The sequence below is a fragment of the Emys orbicularis genome, chromosome 3 (genome assembly GCF_028017835.1).
Source record: "Emys orbicularis isolate rEmyOrb1 chromosome 3, rEmyOrb1.hap1, whole genome shotgun sequence".
Lineage (NCBI taxonomy): Eukaryota > Metazoa > Chordata > Testudines > Emydidae > Emys > Emys orbicularis.
Genome location: NC_088685.1, coordinates 174562060 through 174577180, shown reverse-complemented (window position 1 = coordinate 174577180; position 15121 = coordinate 174562060).

Sequence of the window (15121 nt, the reverse complement as noted above, 5' to 3'; positions counted from 1 at the left end):
CAAGAGTTCGCATCACTGCTCCCCTGACTCACCCCGAATACTGCTGGCCTTGTCCACACTGGGGATTTCAGCCATTGGTGGCTAGCCAGCAGTGTAGCTGCAACACAGCAAATTCCTAGGGTTAGCAGGGTCACTCACTGTAAGAGACAATTTGCACTGGTGCAGTTTATTGCTTCTGAAAACTAAGGTCAACTACACTGATGCAAATAAATTATAACATCATTGCCCATCAACACTAGGGTTTTCCACCAGTACTATACACTGATGACTAAAATCGGGACATGTCCCCAGCATAGATAAAACCTCATTCAGGGACGGTGTAGAGCCCTCTCTGTAACTCACAGGGGATGTATGTCCACACCTACTCATAGGTGCTGGAACTAGGGGTGCTGAGAGTGCTGCAGCATCCCCTGGCTTCAAGTGGTTTCCATTGTATACAGGGTTTACAGTGTGGTTCAATGGCTCTCAGCACCCCCACTATAAAAATGGTTCCAGCACCCCTGCGCCTACTTTCTCATTCCCCATAGGGCTCAAATGGAGTGGTGTGCCTTGTGTAAATTATCCACGCCTGGGTGAATTTCATCCCATATGAGTTGGTACTCAGAGCACTAGAAGGAGTTTCTTCTCAGCTTTTGTTGACAGCAATTTTGTTGTTTTAGGTTTAGTCAGATCTACAATTCAGTGTTTTTATTAAGTGATAAAATACTGTAGAAACACTTATGACATCCACACTAATACCAAATGAATTCATGATAATTTATGCTTATTAGAGAAGAATACCAAAGGAATTATTAACGGTGTTACCACAGAACTTTGGAAACAGCTGACAGCTCAGCTTCTCTGGAACTGAGGAAATATATTCAGAATCTACAAAAAAGAATCTGAGGTTTTCATTTTTGGTAAATCACAGTCCCTACAAATGCTAAATCAAATAGCCACTTCATTAATCTTTTTAGGGATTTTTCAGCTTTTAAAGGGTTTGGGAAAATTGTAAATAAAAGTGACTTAAACCAACCTTAAAACCTGGGTATCAGAAATCACTGGCCAATATTTGTGTTTATTTCTTTAAAAACTTATGAGACCCTTTTTCCAGTCCTACTAAATATGTTTATTGTTTTTTTATGTTCATGACACTAAACTAAATATAGTTCTACTTTAATCCTAGACTTTAAATAAGCCAGAATGATAAAATAAGAGGAGTCAAAACAGGCTTGGGACTCTGAGCCTAACACAAATTTGTTTTTGCACTGAAGTTAAAGAATCAAATACAATAATGAAAGAAATGTGCAAATGACAAACTAGTGATATAAATCTAAGATGAGAGACCCCTAACATTTCATATTGCTTTGAAAATATATTTTAAAGATACCAGCAGCTGAAACTGCACAGTCATTCTTGAAAATCGGTCAATCAGATTGTAAAAGATTTTCTAGAAAATGAACAATGACATTTTTTCCTTGCTAAGGTGAATGTTCCTCGCTCATCTTCCCGCACAAAGTCAACTAGAAGATAGGTAAAAGGACAAGAACACTACACTTCATAGTGCAAACTTCCAACAGTGTCTCAGAGTATGCATTCACCATCACTAAAGTGCCCACCATGCTCTTCAGCAGGTCCTTTCAGGCTCCCATCTGACTGGATGGTCCTGTTTTGGGCTTTCTCCATTGACATAGTCAAGAAGCTTACATTTCCCCATTTGGAGAGCTAAAGAAACACCCTGGGCTGCATCTCTATGGGCAGGGCTTCTGTAGGTGGATCTTTGTGGTTAGACTGTTATGTTCACAGCATATAAAACCAAATACAGTTGCTGGAAGGTTGCAACATAACACTACTTTATTTCTTAGAATTCAGAATAACACACAGGAACCCAAAACAGACAGTGACAAAACAGGCTGCTCCCCAAAACAGAAAGGAATGACATACCTCATGTTACTCTTGGCTGGTTGGCTGCAGACTGAGGCCTGGCCTACATTAGAAAATTAGGTCAGTTTAACTATGTCGGTCAGGGGCATAAAAAATCCACGCCCCTGAGTGGCATAGATAAGCTGACCTAGATCTCTGTGTAGACAGCACTAGGTCAATGGAAGAATTCTTCCGTCGACCTAGCTACTGCCTCTGGGAGAATTCCTCCCATTGGCGCAGGTAGTGTCTACACTGACGTGCTAGAGCAGTTCAGCTGCAGGGGCACAGTTGTGCAGCTGTAGTGTTTTAAGTGTAGACAAGCCCACAGCCTAAATCACACATTTTCCTAAGAGCCCCCTTCCTGCAAGGAACAGGAAAATCCCTGAGAATTTAAAGTGATAGACCATAATTTTAACACAATTTTCAATAAACCATATATACCAAACCATAGAGACATAGCCTAGAGAACAGTCCTTGAACCCACCCATGGCCACAAAATTGGAGCTAAGGCTAGAGTGATGCTGGGCAGTGCTCTGGTCACCTCTGCTTATTCAGGGGAGCCTGCCAGCAATAACCAGGGAGCAGCAATAACTAGGGTTACAGCTGTGCACTCCCCCCAGCCAAGTGCCAGCAGCCGTAGCTTCCCCCTCCCACCACTAACCACCAGCACCCAGAGCCAGGGAGCAGCAGCCAAGACCAGAGCACCCCCCTCACAGCTAGGGATCGGAGTCCCTCACTTCAAATATGTAACTGCATTCAGTAAGATTGCTTTCTTTTCTTTTGAATTTTTTAAATGAAAAAAAGCAAGATGCCTCAATGCAAAAAATATTTGTTCCCCTTGTGAATCATTCACACTCTGCCAATACAGACCACCTGTTTTTCCCAGAGTTGGCTCTTATCCATACTGGCACCCAAAAGGCATTGGCCATGGCCATTAGATTTTGGAGCAAAGGAAAGAGTATGAAGTTGCCAAACAATAGGTATTATAGGGATAGACATTACAACGTAGCTTATAGCAATGCAACACTGGCAGGATTAACAGATACTGGCTATGCCTCCACCCCTATTTCTCTCCACCCCCTTTTATTTGCTCTTGGATGGAATATTTTGGACACAGTCCCAGGCCACCCCAGAGAACAGAGGTTGCAAGTTTGGCCAACCCTCATGCGAAAAGGCCTTTACTCCCTTTCCCCATCTTAGGGCCACATTAGGGCTAGCTACAACTTAGACGTAAATGTACTGAATAAAATCTTCTCTGGATATGACACTACTCTTGTTTCTCTTTTGAGGGTTTATTTTCAAAGACTATCATTTTTAAATTATCTCTCGAATATTACAACATCATTTCTAACTATTGGCAGAATATTTCCAAACCATGACCATTATGTCTTGGAACTCTGTGTGGTTTCTCCATAAATGACTATGCAGGGAAAAAGAAAATAAACTGCTGTATAAAAATGCAGTTTCCCAAATTCAGAGTGACCTGGCAGGTGAAAAAAATCTATACCTCTGGACTTGATCTATTTTCAAAGCTCCCTGGTCCCTGATGTGAGAGAAAGAAGCTCCCTTGAGGGAAAAGATTTGTGATAGTCTCAAAGAGAATCAGAAAATATTTTGAACTTCATACTGTGGTCTACCAGTATGTACTGAGGAAATACAAAAATGGTTATTGACTATTCCAGAAGATTATGGAAGTCATAATTTCTATGGAAATTCCTATATGGAAAGCCCAAGGGCTGAATACATACACACTGTGATTTAAATAAATATAGCTTAACTAGCCAGAAATTCACATGATGTACAGCCAACCTGGACATACACCTATTTTCAAGGTGGAACTGGGTAGCATAAAAGATATCACCGTAAAGCTAACCACAAAGCCAGGTAGCCAATCCAAACATTGCAAAGCATGCTCTAAGCAGATCTTCAATGTTTAGTCAAGGCAGGAATTATATCATTTTTCTCACAAAGTGAATAGGCAGTTCCTACTGTTCAAGTGTTTTGGGGGAAAAAGATGGCACCATCAGAACTCGTGAAAATGTCAAAGTGTCAGTAAATGTAGTGCTATGCAGTTTGCTCCCAGCACTCCCTTTTGTTGAGAATAGTTTTGTTTTGCATCTTTAGCCAGGGACCAAAAGTGTAGCAAAACTAATCTGTGTTGAGCTTAATTGCAAATGGACATCGAGTAAAAACCCTAGGGGTTGTACCAACACCACAATTTATCACTTGGGATAATGTCAGCACTAGCATTGTTCCAGACCACATTTTAGATGGACCATATTTTGAATGGATTGTCAGAAGTAAAGTGCTACCTAGAGGACTTTCTAGTGACTAGCAAGATTAAAAATGAACATCTCAAGAATCTACATGCAACCTTAGAGAGATTGGAGGATTACAGTCAGAGTTCTCAAGGACAAATGTGAATTTTTTCCCCACAACTCCATAGATTATTTGGGTCATGTCACTGATTCAAAGAACCTTCACAAAGAACCAGCAAAGATAAAGGCCATAATGGACACCCTTGTTACTGAAAATATGAGTCAGTTAAATTTTGGGGGATGGGTGGGGGGGTCACTGAACTGCTGTGGCTGCCTCAGTTCTCATCTGTACTGAAATCTCTTCATGATCTTCTAGGTCCAGGAAAAACATGAACTTAGATGAGTGTGCAAAACTTTTAAAAGTGGTAGGACTTGTTGCTGGACTTGGAAGTTGGACTTCAACTTTGATTATGATATTAAAGTGAGACTGCCATGTGATGCATCCCTTTAATATCCCAATTTCTTCTTGCCTGGCGAACAAAAGACTGAGTGGGGGCATGATAATAATCTTCAAATATGTTAAAGGCTGTTATGAAGAAGATGGTGATCAACTGTTCTTCATGTCCACCAAGCATAGGACAAGAAATAATTGGCTTAATCCACAGCAAGGGAGATTTAGGTTAGGTATTAGGGAAAAACTTTCTAACTATAAGGATAGTTAAGTACTGGGATCAGGAGCGCAGCCAGCTTTTTTGCCGCCCTAGGCGACGGAAGGTCCCGCCCCCGAAATACTGCCCCCAACAGAGTCGGCGGAAGGTCCCACCCCCGAAATACTGCCGATGACCGGGGCGGCCGAAGATCCGGCCGCCACGGTCACCACCCCCCAAATGTTAGCGCCCTAGGCTACTAGGTTTTTAAGAACACTTTAGACAAACACCTTTCATGGATGATCTAAGTATACTTGGTGCTCACTGAGCACAGCGGGCAGGATTAGATGATCTCTCAAGAGCTCTTTCAGTCCTAAATTTCAATGATTATAGATTCATAGATTCATAGATTCTAGGACTGGAAGGGACCTCGAGAGGTCATCGAGTCCAGTCCCCTGCCCGCATGGCAGGACCAAATACTGTCTAGACCATCCCTGATAGACATTTATCTAACCTACTCTTAAATATCTCCAGAGATGGAGATTCCACAACCTTCCTAGGCAATTTATTCCAGTGTTTAACCACCCTGACAGTTAGGAACTTTTTCCTAATGTCCAACCTAGACCTCCCTTGCTGCAGTTTAAGCCCATTGCTTCTTGTTCTATCCTTAGAGGCTAAGGTGAACAAGTTTTCTCCCTCCTCCTTATGACACCCTTTTAGATACCTGAAAACTGCTATCATGTCCCCTCTCAGTCTTCTCTTTTCCAAACTAAACAAACCCAATTCTTTCAGTCTTCCTTCATAGGTCATGTTCTCAAGACCTTTAATCATTCTTGTTGCTCTTCTCTGGACCCTTTCCAATTTCTCCACATCTTTCTTGAAATGCGGTGCCCAAAACTGGACACAATACTCCAGCTGAGGCCTAACCAGAGCAGAGTAGAGTGGAAGAATGACTTCTCGTGTCTTGCTTACAACACACCTGTTAATACATCCCAGAATCATGTTTGCTTTTTTTGCAACAGCATCACACTGTTGACTCATATTTAGCTTGTGGTCCACTATAACCCCTAGATCCCTTTCTGCCGTACTCCTTCCTAGACAGTCTCTTCCCGTTCTGTATGTGTGAAACTGATTTTTTCTTCCTAAGTGGAGCACTTTGCATTTGTCTTTGTTAAACTTCATCCTGTTTAACTCAGACCATTTCTCCAATTTGTCCAGATCATTTTGAATTATGACCCTGTCCTCCAAAGCAGTTGCAATCCCTCCCAGTTTGGTATCATCCGCAAACTTAATAAGCGTACTTTCTATGCCAATATCTAAGTCGTTAATGAAGATATTGAACAGAGCCGGTCCCAAAACAGACCCCTGCGGAACCCCACTCGTTATGCCTTTCCAGCAGGATTGGGAACCATTAAGAACAACTCTCTGAGTACGGTTATCCAGCCAGTTATGCACCCACCTTATAGTAGCCCCATCTAAATTGTATTTGCCTAGTTTATCGATAAGAATATCATGCGAGACCGTATCAAATGCCTTACTAAAGTCTAGGTATACCACATCCACAGCTTCTCCCTTATCCACAAGACTCGTTATCCTATCGAAGAAAGCTATCAGATTGGTTTGACATGATTTGTTCTTTACAAATCCATGCTGGCTGTTCCCTATCACCTTACCACCTTCCAAGTGTTTGCAGATGATTTCCTTAATTACTTGCTCCATTATCTTCCCTGGCACAGAAGTTAAACTAACTGGTCTGTACTTTCCTGGGTTGTTTTTATTTCCCTTTTTATAGATGGGCACTATATTTGCCCTTTTCCAGTCTTCTGGAATCTCTCCCGTCTCCCATGATTTTCCAAAGATAATAGCTAGAGGCTCAGATACCTCCTCTAGTAGCTCCTTGAGTATTCTAGGATGCATTTCATCAGGCCCTGGTGACTTGCAGGCATCTAACTTTTCTAAGTGATTTTTAACTTGTTCTTATTCTATTTTTTATCTACCCCCTTCCCATTAGCATTCACTATGTTAGGCATTCCTTCAGACTTCTCGGTGAAGACCGAAACAAAGAAGTCATTAAGCATCTCTGCCATTTCCAAGTTTCCTGTTACTGTTTCTCCCTCTTCACTAAGCAGTGGGCCTACCCTGTCTTTGGTCTTCCTCTTGCTTCTAATGTATTGATAAAAAGTCTTCTTGTTTCCCTTTATTCCCATAGCTAGTTTGAGCTCATTTTGTGCCTTTGCCTTTCTAATCTTGCCCCTGCATTCCTGTGTTGTTTGCCTATATTCATCCTTTGTAATCTGTCCTAGTTTCCATTTTTTATATGACTCCTTTTTATTTTTTAGATCATGCAAGATCTCGTGGTTAAGCCAAGGTGGTCTTTTGCCACATTTTCTATCTTTCCTAACCAGCGGAATAGCTTGCTTTTGGGCCCTTAATAGTGTCCCTTTGAAAAACTGCCAACTCTCCTCAGTTGTTTTTCCCCTCAGTCTTGATTCCCATGGGACCTTACCTATCAGCTCTCTGAGCTTACCAAAATCCGCCTTCCTGAAATCCATTGTCTCTATTTTGCTGTTCTCCCTTCTACCCTTCCTTAGAATTGCAAACTCTATGATTTCATGATCACTTTCACCCAAGCTGCCTTCTACTTTCAAATTCTCAACGAGTTCCTCCCTATTTGTTAAAATCAAGTCTAGAACAGCTTCCCCCCTAGTAGCTTTTTCAACCTTCTGAAATAAAAAGTTGTCTGCAATGCAGTCCAAGAATTTGTTGGATAGTCTGTGCCCCGCTGTGTTATTTTCCCAACATATATCCGGATAGTTGAAGTCCCCCATCACCACCAAATCTTGGGCTTTGGATGATTTTGTTAGTTGTTTAAAAAAAGCCTCATCCACCTCTTCCACTTGGTTAGGTGGCCTGTAGTAGACTCCTAGCATGATATCACCCTTGTTTTTTACCCCTTTTAGCCTAACCCAGAGACTCTCAACACTTCCATCTCCTATGTCCATCTCTACCTCAGTCCAAGTGTGTACATTTTTAATATATAAGGCAACACCTCCTCCCTTTTTCCCCTGTCTATCCTTCCTGAGCAAGCTGTACCCATCCACACCAACATTCCAATCATGTGTATTATCCCACCAAGTTTCAGTGATGCCAACAATGTCATAGTTGTATGACATTGCTATTGTATGATGCTATATTATGTCACAGAAGAGGAGAACAAAAAGGACACCAAAAAAAAGCAAACAAATGGAATGGGAAGTATTAGGAAATATCGTCAAAATATGGAAGTTTCATCACAATTTGTACAAAGATTCTTGCTTCTCACATCTATTTTTGGTCCTCACGTTGATAATTTGTTTTTAACTGTCAGTAGAATGCTAATTGCACTCTCTTGTTATCACAAGTATGGTTACATGCAGACAGACTGCAATGCATGGCAATGCAGATGGCTTGTCTAGGTGACCTTTGCCATTTATGCCCTTGAAGGCTTTGCCAGCTGACATTTTCTATTTTGGAGAAAACACACTTGTGATAACTTTACAAGTAAGAAAATATACACAGACTGTTCCGACACTATCCTCAATATTAACATCTTGTTAAATAATAAAAGTGTCCAGATCTTATCGCTAGAATGTCCTGTAGTCTGTGCTCTTTGGGAATGAACAGAAGTTTAGATAGGAAACAATAGTTGGGTCAGGATTTGCAGGTTTTTTCTCAGCTTCTCTGATGATCAAGCATTCACCCTTCCTCTTGTGTTTCCTGCAAGAGTTAAAAGATGTGGTTCCTAAGAGTTTATCTGATGGTATATGCTGTGTTTTCAGTAATGTAACATTTCCATTATTTCCACTGACCTATTTTTTAAAGAGCTTTGGGAATGCGTTTATTGTGAAGGTGCTATACGAATTAGCACACTGTGGTTAAATCTTCTTTGTTAGAGTGAAATGAAAACAGACCACCTAGATACTGAACCTTCAATTTAAACCACAAAGGTAGATGGCAGGCATTAATTCAGAAACAGGTGGCTTTTTGCTCATAATATTTTATGGCTTTCATTGCTTTACAGTGGAATGAGCTAACCCACAATTCCCCTCCTGACCCACCAACATCCGCAAATTTAGTGAAAAACAGGTGTTTGATATCTGGGCTTTCACTGGGAACTCTCACAAACAGAAAGACTCTTTGGCTATTGAAAATGGCCTTGCTTTCTCACCAAAACTGGGAAGCAAATAACAGAGTATGTATAAGGTAACTGGTACATATACAACAACCAAAAGCTTTATCCATAAAATGTAAAGTATAACCTCTCATTTTATGTCCTGCACATGTGAAAATGCAAGAACAGAACAGCAAAAAATGATTTCACAAAACTCACAAGAATCTTATGGAAACCTCTTACAAATTGGACAACTTGTAAATGATATACAGTCTTGAGCTCTCAGAAATCAGTCACTTGGAAAAGATTCTGTGTTTCCCCTATTCCATGAAAAACTAGTACTAAGTACTGAACTAAAACCCCAGATGTAAATACTCCCCAAACTCCGATGGAATTTAAATCTGAATGGAAATCTAGCAGCTGGCAAATGCTCAAAAATTGGGGAATTTGGATTCAGATCCGAACACAAAGGGTTGGGTGCATCTCTGTTAAAAATTACCCAGCATTTATCTATTTAATAGGCCTTACCTATTGTCTCTGATTTATACATTTATGAGGATGTATTCAAGCCACCTTCATCTCCAGATACCTACTGACTTTCACACAGTGGAATAGAAAGATGTTAAAAGAAAGAAGGGCCAAATCCTGCATGCCTTAATTACATGAGTAATCCTATTGAAATCAATGAGACTACACAACTGGATAATAAAAGCAGGAACTGGCTAAATAGCTCCAACTGGCCATAACATGGAGAAACAGACATGAGGAAGGACACTGTTCTCTTAACTGACAAAGTCAGGTCAAAGTCTCTACTTTCATGTGTGATGGTGGAGGCTGCAGACAGCTCTCGGATAACAAGATTACTTGTTAAATCAATGAGTAAGATACACAGTATTTCTGGGATTTATTTTTCATTTTATTCATTAAATTGGGGGAAACAGCTGCTTTTTTCCCCCACACACAAAAATCAAAACAACAGGATTCATGGAAACTTTGTCCTGTTAATCATGGCACCCTTGATACTTACCATACATGGCCCGTAGATAGGATGGAAGCTGTAGATGGTCTATATCATGATTTTAGTAAGGCTTTTGACTCAGTCCCACATGACATTCTCATAAGTAAACTAGGGAAATGTGGTATAGATAAAATTAATATAAGTTGGATGCAAAACAATCAGTGGTTTGCTTTCAGTGGGGGGATGCATCTAGTGGGGTCCAACAGGGGTCTGTTCTGGGTCCGATATTATTCAATATTTTCATTAATGATTTGGATAATGGAGTGGAGAATATGTTTATAAAATCTGCCGATGACACCAAGCTGAGAGAGGTTGCTAGCATTTTGGACACAGGATTAGAATTCAAAATGACCTTGACAAATATAAGAATTGGTCTGAATTCAACAAGATGAAATTGAATTAAGATGAGTGCGAAATATTACACTTAGAAAGAAAAAAAATCAAATGAACAACTACAAAATGGGGAATAACTGGCTAGGTGGTAGTACTGCTAAAAAGGACCTATGGGTTATAGTGGATCACAATTGGATATGAGTCCAAAAAGTGATGCATTTGCAAAAAAGGCTAATATTCTGAAGTGTGTTAGCAGGAGTTTCATATACAAGACGTGGGAGATAATTGTCCTGCTCTACCTGTCACTGGTGAGGCCTCAGCTGGAGAAGTATGTCTAGTTCTGGGTACCATATTTTAAGAAATATGTGAATAACTTGGAGAGAGCCCAGATGAGAGCAATAAAAATGATAAAAGGTTTAGAAAACCTGGCCTATGAGGAAAGGACACACGCCCTGGGCATGTTTAGTCTTGACAAAAGAAGATGGAGGGGAGACCTGACAACAGTCTTCAAATATATTAAGAGTTATTATAAAGAGGACGGTGATCAATTGTTCTCCATGTCCAGTGAAGACAAGAAGTAATGAGCATAATCTGCATCAAGGGAGATTTAGCTTAGATATTAGGAAAAAACCTCTCACTATAAAGACAGTTAAACACGGGACTAGGCTTCAAAGGGAGGTTGTGGGATCCCAGTCACTGGTGGTTTTTAAGAACAGGTTGGACAAACACTTGCCAGGGATTGACTGGTTTACTTGGTTACAGTGCAGGGGGCTGGACTAGATGACCTCTCAAGGTCCCTTCCAGGCTATGATTCTATATCCCACATGGATGCGCAATAGAAACTCAAATGAATGGTAATTGAGAGCGTGTCATCTGAAGCTCCTAAGGCTTCTGTATCACTTCATGATAAAGGGAGTTGCAAAAAAAACCCTGGATATTATTTTATGAAATGGGTATTTGGTTTAAAGAGTTTTGTTGGATTTATTAGTACATTCATTTTAAAAACTACATCATGTACACTGAGTGAGGGAAAAAACATCTGCCTTACTCTCACATTATGTCAACCCACGGGGGTCTGTAATTTACAAATGTCCAAGCATAATGGAAGGGCTGCCCAAGCAATGCTAAAAAAAAGCAAATGAAATAAAAGCTAAAAAATGTATATACATAAACCAGATCTGTGAGGCTGCAGTGAAATATTTCAGATTAATGACCAGTTGATTAATGAAGTCAGGAAGAAAAACTCCAGATCAAGTAAAGTGTTATTCATATTTCTTCATGGAGTTCAGGTAACTGAAATGTATTTGTTCTAACTTTCTTTTTTTTTCATCCTTATCAATAGCCACATTCAAAACTACGTCTTTCTTTTTTAGCATTTAAAAATAATTTAAAGTTGATTTATTTTGCCCACCATATAAGCCATCAGAGGTTATGTTTCAATTTTTGTTTTCTACTGAGTGTTTTGCCATTATGACATACAAGTATATATCATACAGGAGTCCAGCTGATATAAGGACCAGTGTATAGACATAATACATCAATAATAGAAAAATAGTCTTAAAAGCACTTGAAGATAATCAGAACATCTACAATCTCAGTCTTTCTGAAAGACATATATGAAGAGTTCAAATGTTAGCTATTTGTGGTAGAGTTATATATATTCCAAGACAAAATATTGGAAACATGCACTTTCAATCATCGCAAGGAGGTTATATGTGTGGAGACGTACGCCCAGGAGGAGTTAAAAGTTGGGAGCTACTTCAGGAGAAGTTAATTCCATGTCTTTTCTTCAGAGTGTGTGTGTGCGTTGGTGGGTGGGTGGTGGTGGTGAGGTGAGGGAGGACAGAAATAAGTGAAAGGGTCAATCCATCAATCACAGGGGAACATGGATGGGGGTGAATGTCCCAGAGAGCTGTGTATCAGAAGGTTTGCAGTGTCAGGAGTACTTATAATAATAATATATAATTATAAAATAATTAATGGAGATATCCCATCTCCTAGAACTGGAAGGGACCTTGAAAGGTCATCGAGTCCAGCCCCCTGCCTTCACTAGCAGGACCAAGTACTGATTTTGCCCCAGATCCCCAAGTGGCCCCCTCAAGGATTGAACTCACAACCCTGGGTTTAGCAGGCCAATGCTCAAACCACTGAGCTATCCCTCCCCCCCTACTTGTGAGGCTACAGGTCTTATAATGTGCAGGTGGACAGCAGGCTTCTCAAAAAATATGAAGGAGTAGTGAAGGTTGGTGACATCTACCAATGAGTTATTTATTCCTATTTTAGAGTACAGTAGCTCCCAAAAGCCACCCTCGGTATCAGAGCTCCATTGTGCTAGTCACTGCACAAACACACATGAAGACATGGTCCTTGTTCCAAAGTCCTTAAGACAAGCAACTTAGAAAGTGTAGGAGGAGAGGGGGATACAATCAAATATGTACTATTTATATACATTTGCAACATTTAAAAAGTTATTATACCAGCTAAAGTAAATGCTAACTATCCCCATTATTTCATTCACCTGCTCATCAACCCCTAGCCTTGGAGTTGTGGCAGATGTGGGTCTTGAAAAGAGGTTTGAAGGTGGGGAGTGGCTTTACAGATCAGTTCAGGGAGTGGGTTTCGTATGTAACAGACAGCATGAAATAAGGCACAGACATTTGTGTGAGATGTCAACAAATGGACAGATGAGGCTGACTTGGGGGGTAGTGCAATGAAAAACAAGAACAGACAAGTCCGAAGGGGCAGATTTGTGAAGGTGAGGAGAGCCAGCTTGAACTTGTAATGCCATGAAATAGGAGAAGGCAAAAGATGCCCTGTGAATGGGTCCACGGCCCACCGCCTAGTGGGTGCAGTCCCTGGCAGCCACACCACCTAGTGGTTATAGTCACCCTGCCTAGTGGGTGCTGTAGGAGGGGTAGAGGAACCCAGGCCCTCCCACTCCACTGGGTTCCAACTCGGGGCCCTGTAAGGCCTGTCCAGCATTTTCTACCCTCAGGGGTATCAAGTCAGCTTCCCTGGGTCCCTTCCTATCTCCCTCTTTCCTACAGCATGCTGCAGTTTGTGCCTGTAAGCACTATTTCGTGGGTTGCCTACTCAGCTCCAGCCCACAAGGACTGCCACTCACCGACGCTCCTTCTCCCAATCTGGATCTGGCAACCTTCTCCTCCAGAGCTCCCAGGGCAAGTTCTTCTCTCTGCCCTGTCCATCCCCTAATTGAACCAGCCAGCTCCCTTTTAAACCCTGCCTCCAATTGGAACATGCCTGGCAAGGGCGGAGGGGTGGGGCCTCCTGAGCCCAGAACTGCTCTTTAGCTCTTTGCTGTCCAGTGAAGAGTTTGTACACCCCTTCAGATGCTGCCAACACCAAACAAGGGCTGAGAGTAAAGATTGTCTTGTTGAGGTACCATTAAAAGCAACTAAATATCAAGGTCCTATTGCTGAGATACCCCTCAAAATGTATTCACATTTAAAAATTCTGCTGAAGCTTCTTTGTCATGATTCACAAACAATATTGGACTTTGAATGAAAAACGCATGTTTAAAGAAGATAAGAAATGTTGACAGTAAAGAATCATCATGTTTTCCATAACATCCCCGCCCCTTTCTAGTAAATTAAGGGTAGCACAGTACAATATATACTGATTTATAATATTCAAATATAAAATGAAGAATTGTTAACGGTGAGATTAAGAGCTTTGATAGCTATATTTTTAATGTTTTGTAATTATGGATAGTAAATGAGTGCAGATGAGGTACCACTTAGGCCAAGTTGATGCTGGCAAAAATGTGATTTTGCCAATTCTTCTTTTACATAGAATTGCTAATCTGCTTTAAATGTTATTGCTGACAGAACAAAGGTAACTTTGTGTTGGAAGATATATGTCCAGACATTGTAAGTGACAATAATTCTGTCTCACATTGTATAAATAAAGGCAAAAATTGATTAACCTTAAATTGGATGGACTTGTTACTCAGTTTCCCAACTTTTAACCTCCTAACAGTCCTGCCTTATCTACCTTAGATTGAAGCTCCACAGAGAAGAGATGCTTTTTCTATCTGTTTGTAAAACCCTCATACTACAGTAAGAATCCAAAGGAATAGAAATATTAGCTTCATTTTCTGGTACCAGTCTAATAAAAGTGATTAATTTAAAAAATATCCATTTCAACGTAGCAAATCAAGCATTATTGTATTTTCTCCCAAAATATTTGTAATTATGCTGAGGTAGTACACTAGCCTAAACTGAATGGCTCCTGAACTAAGTATACTGACATTACCATATTCTTCTTTAGTAACTAGCACAATCCTATTCCCACTGCAGTATGATACCCAGAATGGTTCTTTGCATGTGTCCAAGTGCACCCAGGTTCAGACAGGTTGGTGTGTTGGAGAATGCAATAGATAATAAGAAGGATCAGAAAACTGAAGTTATGAGATATCAGACTATTAAGTTAAAAGACATTCACATTACTTTCAAATCAATCTACCTGGAGAAATTTTGCTCTCTTTAAACTGAATATCTGAAAGAGCTTTGCCGGAACTACTGTAGTTAAGTCAAGCATTTGCTATGCACTATTTTTTTTAATGACGCCCTGATTGGTATACAGTCTTGACTAATTTCTGCAATTAGAGAGGCTCATTTTCAGAGACTGAAATGCTAATATTTTTGAATTTGTTTTTATGGTTCAGAGATTTTAATTTGAGATTTAAAAAATATCACAGCTCACAAAACTAAATAAACTGCAGCTAATGAAATTCACAGAAGTGAAGTACTCACAGAACACTTCTCACTAGCTTTCCTGGATGATTTATTGA